We start from the raw sequence: 8,820 nt of genomic DNA, 5'->3' as shown, positions 1-8,820 counted from the left end.
GATGCTCCCTGAAGGACTTGGCAGAGGCAATGAGAAGGATGACAAACACATCACATACCTGCCTCTCCCCTCTCTCTCTCTCTCTCTCTCTCTCTCTCTCTCTCTCTCTCTCTCTCTCTCTCTCTCTCTCTCTCTCTCTCTCTCTCACACACACACACACACACACACACGGAGGCCAGGGCACAAGTGCATGCAGCCCAGCCCCATTGTCTTCCAGACGCTGAGTCGAGGAAGAGCATTGCAGGACCAGCAGTGGCTTCTTCAACCTCTACTTTACAAAGTGTTGGGTCCCAGCCCCCACGGATCTCTGTGCATTGCTTGTCAGCTGATAGCCACAGGTGCATCCCGTTCGCTAGTCCTGGCTTACGTCTCCGACCTTGCCCACCTGACATCAATATCTAGCACGAGGAAAACACGAGCTCTTATACCTGGGATTTCTCCACTGTGCTGTAAGTCTGTATCTAAGACTGCTCACTCCTTATGGTACACACAGGCAAACACACAGAAGCTGGCCTCTCTCTCTCTCTCTCTCTCTCTCTCTCTCTCTCTCTCTCTCTCTCTCTCTCTCTCTCTCTCTCTCTCTCTCTCTCCTGGCAATAAAGGCGGCAGACGCATTCTCTTAGCACAAACAGCCGGACATCTTGTCTTTCATTTCCCGAATACCTCGGACTTGTTCATGGCGCAGACACCACAACAAAGATCCACTTACCATCTTCCATCCTCTCCTATAAACACCCTCCTTCATTCTCCCCTGACTGCTCCAAACCCTCCCCAGAGCCAGCAGAACTGGAGGATGCTGGTAACCCCTTGGCATGTGAATCAATCAGTGCTAGACAACACACCGGAGAATGAGGGACCCAGGTTAAAACACACACACCACACACACACAGCACACACACACACACACACACACACACACACACACACACACATGCACACACACCACTCACATACAACAAAAATACAAGACGGCATTCACCACTGGAGAAGCACCATGACTTAGCTGTCTGTTCCAGCAGCGTGCTCCTGAGGACAATGACATACAGGGGAACTCCACACTCAGTATCTGCTAAAAAGCCAAGGTGTCCCCCAGTGTATTGGTGTCCCAATTTGCCAGCCAAAAGGGAAAGGGACAGCTACCAAACAGATGCTGCCAGTCCAGTGCAAAGCTGGCCTCTTGGGCCTGTTGGTTCTGGGTTTCATGCCCCTCTCAGATCTTCTAGAACAATATCTCAAGCATGACTTGTTCCCTCTAAGATGGACTAGGAACTGGATGTGTGGACAGAACATTGGTTGTAGCCTGACAGGGGTCTGAGTAATTCTCAAAAGATGTCGTATATAAAATCAAGATTTGAACCCTTCTTCATTCCACATATTCAAAAAGGTCACAACAGTAAATACGAAGTCTCGAACTCTTATAAGAAAATATAGTTCTAAATCTTTGAACCATTGACTGAGGCAATACTCTCATACAACATTAAAACCATAAACAAGAAGAAAAAAACAGTTGGATTTATAAATGCTAAGAATGTTTGACCAGCAAATGGTACCACAGGATGCACAAAGGCAGCACACAGAATGGGAGAAAAATGTGCAGATCATATATGATAAGGGATTTGTTTCTAGTGTGTATATATATATGCATATATATAAAGAACTATATTGTAAGCACTCATTTTTTAAAGTGGACAAAAGATCTGAATAGATTTCTCCAAAGAAGGCATACAACTGTCCAATAAATACACAAAAAGACACTCATTATAACAACTAGTAATCAGGGGAATGTAACCAAAAACAGCACTCCATACCAAAGGTGGTCATAAGCAAGTGAAGGTTAGTGAATATTGATAATCCTGCAGAAAAACTTCAACTCAATGACCTGCAGGTAGAATGTAAAATAGTACAATCACTTTGGAAAACTACTTGGCAGCCCTAACAACTATAAGGACCTAAGAATTTACTCACAAGAGAAATGAAAAGTAAAACCACACAAACAGCTTGTGCTCGAGGGCTAGATATCCGCAGTTAGGAGCTCTTGCAGAAGACCTGGGTTTGGTTACCAGAACTCACCCATCTGTAACTCCAGTTCCATGGGATCCAACACCCTCTTCTGGCCTTCATAGACATTGGACACACACACACACACACACACACACACACACATATTCAGACAAAACACTTATATGCATAAAATTTAGAAAATATGAAATTTTTAAAGGAAATAAACATTTTGAAGACTTGCATGCAAATGTTCATATTAATATTATGATTAAGAGCCAAAAGACTGAAACCACCCAGATATCCATCAACAAAACATGGTATATCCATTCAGTGGAACATTTGGCAATAGAAAGGAGCTGAAGATACTACAGCAAGAATGACCTTGAGAACATCACATTGGGAAAGAAGTCACAGAAAGACCACACGGATCCATGAACATGAACTTTTCAGAAAAGGCAAGAGCCAAAGTAAAACTCATGCTTTCCAGGGATTGAGGACTTGGCGAAAATGGAACCAGATGGTTAATGACCAGAGGGTTTCTGGCTGGGGTGATAAGATGTCCTAAACTTAGATTGTATGCATAAAAGTCCATAAAGAGACCTGTACCATTGCACACTGATTAAAAATGATGCCCTGCTGTAGTGATAGTGGGAATTCCTGTGAACATAGTGAAAGAGGCTGAAATACGTACTTAAATACCTTCGAACTTCATCAAATGTGGGCTTCCAGCAGTGTGGAATATGGATTGTACATCAATAAAGCAGTTTAAAGTAGAAATAGTACTGAAATTGGTAGGACCCCGTTTTAGAATGGAAGAGGACAGCATCAAACCAAGTTTGCTTTGTCTGGAAGCTACTAGCTTTGTAATATTGATGGTCTCACGTAGGCCACCTTTTTTTTTATTTCAGTATACTTTTCTCTCAGACACTGGAGCTTCTTCTTTTTTTTTTTTAACATCCTGCTAAGCCTGTGTTCATAACAGTGAAATAAACTGATAAAGAACTGCATTAAGATGCAAGTGGTTGCTAGACAACGTCAGAAACTCCAGGGCATCGTGAAGCCACCGAAGACGGGAAAGCTTGAAGCTGGCGGGGGGGGGATTGCTGTAGCCCCGGAAGACGATGAGACAGGTGTGGGTATAAATGGTGAGCCCCAGGCTCGGGCCAGGAGAGAGCCACCCAGCCCAAGAGGAAAACCCAGACCACCCAAAGGGCCAGCCCGCTTCAGAAGCACGCTGAGACTTTCTTCCTGTATAGTTGGAGCACCCCTGTCTCAGCAGAAGCCTGCTGCTCTTGGCATGGGGTGCATCGTGCCGCCCAGCTCCTCCGCCCCTTCCCCCGCCCCCCCAGCTCCTGGCAGCCGGGCTCTGTTTTGCCTGCTATGGTGGCAAGTGTCTTGCACTTCTACCCGTTAATGAGCAGGGAGGCACGGAGCTAAACATCCAGCGCTGAAACTCACAGATGATACTAATTTGGAAGGTGTGGGCAACACCGGTGTTAGGAGAGAAAGCCGGCAGCTGTGGAGGCTGAGGTTCGTAGCCCAGACCAGAGCAAGGTCAATCAAGGAGGCAGCAGAGACACCGCGGGTGCGCGAGAGCTCTGCTGGCCAAGGGAAGCGCACAGGTGGACTCGGGCTGGGGCTAGGAAGCCCTAGTAGGGGCTGGGGACGTGGCTCAGTGATTAAGAGTGCACACGGCTCTTACAGAGGTGAGTTTGGTTCTTAGTACCCACTCAGTCTGGCGGCTTACAGCCACCTGTAACCCCAACTCTGGGGGGTCTGATATCCCACTCTTCTGGACACTGAGGGTACCCATACTCCGCACATACCCGCAGACATCCCCACCCCATGCACAACTGAAAGCAAATCTTTTTAAAAGGGGAACATATTCCACAGCAAAGTGGATGCAGACAGGCCTGTAGGAAGGCCATGCTCATTGGAGTCCATTGCTTGGCTTATCAAGAGCACACACCTGTGGCTTTAGCCAGACCTTCAATTTCAAAACAATTGGATGTCTGCTGGCAGTCTCCTGGGAGGCACTCACAGAACTTCTGAGAACAAGACGATTAACTGAGATCCATCCCAGGGATGATGAGTCAGAGTAGAGATGACAGGCATCATCAGGACACATACTATGAAGAAAAGCCACCCAGGACTGGGCTGGGGCAGACGCATGGACAATCAGAAAGCTCCAGAGAAAAGATGCTCAGGCTGTCTGGGGCTGGCTTGGGCTGGCTGGGGCAGGCTGGGGCAGGCTGGGGCTGGCTGGGGCAGGCTGGGACAGGCTGGGACAGGCTGGGACAGGCTGGGGCTGGCTGGGACAGGCTGGGACAGGCTGGGACAGGCTGGGGCTGGCTGGGGCTGGCTGGGGCTGGCTGGGGAAATAGCATAGACACTTCTGGAGAGCTGAGTCTGGAAGAGGCATACCAGGTTTGTGGAGTAATGGGTCTCCTCTAAGGTCACACCATCACCCCTGATGTGATGGTTAGGAAACCCTGTGCCCTCCGGCAGTCATTCTCCATCCCACCTAGCAAGCACCAGTCCATTTTGTTCCCGTGGTTTTGCCTATTCTGACATTTTGCAGGAAATGAAAGGGACAATATGACTCTTATGACTCATGGCCTTTTGGGATGGGCTTCCCACACCTAGTGAAATGTTTTCAAGATCCATCCACATTGTAACATAAAACAGAGTTCCACTCCTTTTCACTAATCTGTAAAAATATGTAAATATGTAAACTGTAAAATATGCCACATTTTGTTTATTCATTTATTAGCAGATAGGATTTGAACTGTTGCTACTTTTTGGCTATCATGTGTTCTTAATATTTTTTTCCAGTGGAAGGGAAACAAATCCAGGGCTTTGCACATGCTAGGAAGTCCCGGGTAAGCCTTATTAACTGCAGTCCAACATCAGGAAGCAGCAAGTGGTCCCCATCTTTTGTCCCTGTCGCCTTCCATGTGTAGGTTCTGTCTTCAAGTCTGTCAGATCACAAGATGGCTACCAAGACACACTGCAACGTTGATGGCCATGAGAAGAAACAGAACCCCAGCCCCATTCACACTTCTTTTTAACCTTTCCAGAAACAGGAGGCAGACTTCCCTCCCTCCTCAAGGACTAGCACAATATCACATGCCTGTTCCTAAGCCAATCGCTGGCAAGGGAGGTAGGTGTTTGGTTCTTTCCTGCGTGGGGGAAAAGGTGGTTGCTTACTGAGAGATTTAGTCCCCTTCACAAACTCAAAATCTGTCAGGAAGGAAGGTGTTAATGTTTAGGGAGGCGACAATGAGCGGTATTTATTACACCGTGCAGTGAGAAATTATGAAAAGAATGGGAAGAGCTTGGCCTTCACCCCACCCCCTACAGATTTACGGACATTTCCCTGAAGGATATTATACACTGCCTGTAACCTTTTTAGTACCCTGTAATACTCTCACAGGGCATTATTTATGTGTCTTCAAGCTGTCTATAAAACAAAGGATTGGCTTAAGTTCTCGTGTCTCTAAAAGGCTGTCAGGGCCAAATGGATGGTTCTAAAAGTCTGGAGGGATTAGGGGCTGAAGGAGAAATACAGACTGACAGTCTCAGGCAACGGGAACAGAGGACAACAGAAAGTTCAAAGGGTAACATTGGTTGGGGAGGTTTGAGGGCTAGGTGTAAATAATTAGCAGCTGGGACAATTTTAGATTATGGTCACAATTATACAGGAAAATGTGTAGATTTCTGGGACTTTGATATGATTTCCTTTTTTGTGTGGTTGCTGCTTATTTTTAATCTTTTAGCAATAAGCAAAGGGCGTGTGGTGAAGGCAGGTGGCAGAGGCTGCCGTGGTGATATTTCACACAGCCCCGCCCGGCTGTTCAGCATCCGAGATATTGAACAGCCCAGCTTCTAAGCCAATGCACCAGAAACGAATTGCTGGAGTGGAGCTGGTAAGCTTCAGACCAACTGCTACATTCTTTCCTGTCTTTCACCTCAGAAGACCTTGAGAACCTAGCAGGCGCACGGTCCTAGGAGCTTTATTTAGCGTGGCTGGGCTCTGGGCCCGGTACCCCAGTGGCCCACCTGGGGCCTGATGACTGGCTGCACCTGGGACACCCTCTGGGCGCACAGCTCAGCTGCCTCTCCATCTCCGGCTTCCTGGGTGGCAGGCGGAGGGAGGGAGCTCCACGCAGCCACACAGATGTCTTGGAACTCAAGGGAAGTGAAAAAAAGGAAGTAGGGAATTTGTCTCACAGACCCCAGCGAGCAAAATTAGCACCAGCCACAGGCTGGAGACTCTCCAGTCTTTTCCTCCGCTTGAAACCTCAGGAAGTTTGCAGAAACGCATGCTCCTGCACCCATGACAGAGGGGAAGCTGAGGAAGAGCGGTGCTTCGATTCAGGATCTGTTCTGTCCACAGAAAGTTTATTACACTCCACAAATGTGTACTAGATGGAGTGGGGCTACCATTTAAGCAATTGGGATACTCAAATGATCCAGATTAGAGTCAGGCTGGGGCTGGTGCAAGGGGGAACTTGGAGAGTAGGTGGGGGCCAGCCTTCTGCAGAGCACAAGATGAGCTGGCGTGCAGTTTCCTAGCTGTAAGTCCCCCGAGCAAATTATGTAAACTCAAAAGGCCCAGTCTTCTTATCTGCAAGTGAGAATAATCGGATTGTCTTAGTTAGGGTTTCTAATGCTGTGAGGAAACACCATGGCCACAGCAACTCTTATAAAGAAAACCTTTAGCTGGGGAGGCTCTTGTACAGTTTCAGAGGATCTGTCCGTTGTCATCATGGCAGGGAGCATGGTGGCGTGCAGGCAGATGTGGTGCTGGAGCTGACAGTCCTACATCTTGACTCAGAGGCAACAGGAAGTTGACTGACTTGTCACACCGAGTGAAGCTTGAGAAAAAAGGCCCCAAAGGCTGCCCCCACAGTGACACACTTCTTCCAACAAGACCACACCTACTCTGATGAGGCCACACCTCCTAATGGTGCCACTCCCTTGGGGGGCCATTTTCTTTCAAACCACCACAGGATCGTCGCTATGGGAGATGGTGGACATAAAATGTTCTGTGCAGAGATGGCTTGGAGCAGGCCTTAGTGGAACCATCATCAAGTGTGGCAATCCTTGATGTAGGAACAACTCAAACTTCTGTATATTTATTTCCAGTCCTTGTTATCAGCAAACATAAACTATGAATATGCAGCTCAGTGAATTATTAGAAATTAAATACACCAGCCAGGCATGGCAATGTGTGTCCAGGTCTTAGTTATTTGGGAGGCTGGGCATCAACTTTGCGTACACTCAAAATCCAGACATTCCAAGTCTTCCAATGGAAAGTAGTGAGGCTCTACGAACAAACAGATTTACCAGCCACACAAACCACCCATAGGACCTAGAGCCTCATGGCTTCCCCACCAGTCAAGAAACTACACATCCACAGAAGGCCATTGCTGTCCACTAGTGATGATGAGACTTGCTACAAAAGCATCCACCCAATATACTACTCAGCAGTCTTCAGAGTTTGCCTTTCTCTGCGGCGGGGCATTTCAATTAACTCAGGCTTTAGCGGTAATACACTTTGGATGCTCTGGCCTCCATACACCAAGTGCTGAATTACACGTGTGCATCACTAAGTTTTATACAGTGCTAGGGACGGAGCCCAGATCTTCAAGTATGTTGGTAAGTACAGATGGAGCTCTACCCTAGCTCCAGCACTTGGCTTGTGTTCAGCATCATCATCTGTGTATACATGTGTAGCCATAGCCTACTCGTTTGCATTAATGTATGTGATGGCATGATATACCTCGGTCTCCTCACGGGCCAGCTGTTTCAACATGGTAGTTATTGTGACTCATGCTGCTTGAACCTGTCCAGTTATGTACCTAGGCAGGACATTGCTGGATCATATCTCACATATGTATTGTTTTAACAGCCAATATATGCTTATAAGCGAGTACATACCATGCTACAATCCACAGACCCAGAGGGGCTAAGTAACAAGGAGGGCTCTAGGCAGCATCTCCCTGGAAAGGGGAAATAGAACAGATAGATTTTGTGGGTGGATGGGGTAAGAACAGAAGGGATCAGGTGAGGGAGAGAGGAATGGAATGAGAGAGTATTGGGAGAGAAACTGGAATTGGGGGATTTGGAGGGTGATGTGGAAACCTAGTGCAGTGGGAACTCCCTGGAATCTATGAGGGTGACCCTAGTAAGGATCCTAGTAATGGGGGATACAGAACATGAAGTGGTCATCTCCTATAACCAGGAAATGCTTTCAGTGCTGGCACTGGGACACCACCCCAGCCACCAAACCTCCTACTAAAACCTGTCTTGCCTATAATATGTGCTGGGGCAATGGTGGCTTAGAGCTTATGAGAGTGGACAACCAATGACTGGCCTGATATGAGGCCAAAGCCACGAGAGGGAGCCCATGCCCAACACTACCTGGATGGCCAGGAACCCAAGACTGGATAACCCAGAGACATGGGTGGAACCAAACACAACTGCCCCCTCCCAAAGTCAATGAAATGACTCCTAATGATTAGTGTCTAGCCCAATCACCATCAAGGAGGCTTCATCCAGCAACTTATGGGAGCAGATGCAGAGACCCACACCTAAACATTAGGTGGAGCTCAGAGGACCACTCAAAAGAGTAAGGGTAAAGATAGCAGGAGCCAGAAAGGTTGCCCATAGAACCAACAGAGCAGAGCTCATAGAGGCTCACAGAGACCGAAGCGACAGTCACAGAGCCTGCCTGGGTCTGCACTAGGTCTTCTGTGTAAATGTGATGGTTTAGCTTGGGGTTTTTGTGGGACTCCTAACAGTGGGAACAGG

At 47.6% G+C, this 8,820-nt stretch overlaps 1 long non-coding RNA gene across 2 annotated transcripts; it reads left to right on the top strand.

Moving 5' to 3' along the window:
• Positions 1-3,609: 3,609 nt before the first annotated feature.
• On the top strand, positions 3,610-7,224 carry LOC110343180. Of its 2 annotated transcripts, none has more exons than XR_002385375.1 (4): positions 3,610-3,707; positions 5,082-5,164; positions 5,781-5,930; positions 7,017-7,224. It is a non-coding gene; the product is annotated as an uncharacterized LOC110343180 (long non-coding RNA). The 2 variants fall into 2 exon arrangements; XR_002385376.1 differs by lacking the exon at positions 7,017-7,224 and adding an exon at positions 6,780-6,827.
• Positions 7,225-8,820: the final 1,596 nt, after the last annotated feature.

Source organism: Mesocricetus auratus, unplaced genomic scaffold (genome assembly GCF_017639785.1).
Source record: "Mesocricetus auratus isolate SY011 unplaced genomic scaffold, BCM_Maur_2.0 Super-Scaffold_100019, whole genome shotgun sequence".
NCBI classification, from domain to species: domain Eukaryota; kingdom Metazoa; phylum Chordata; class Mammalia; order Rodentia; family Cricetidae; genus Mesocricetus; species Mesocricetus auratus.
Note: the sequence above shows the minus strand (reverse complement) of the source record. Positions and strands in the feature narration are given on the sequence as shown.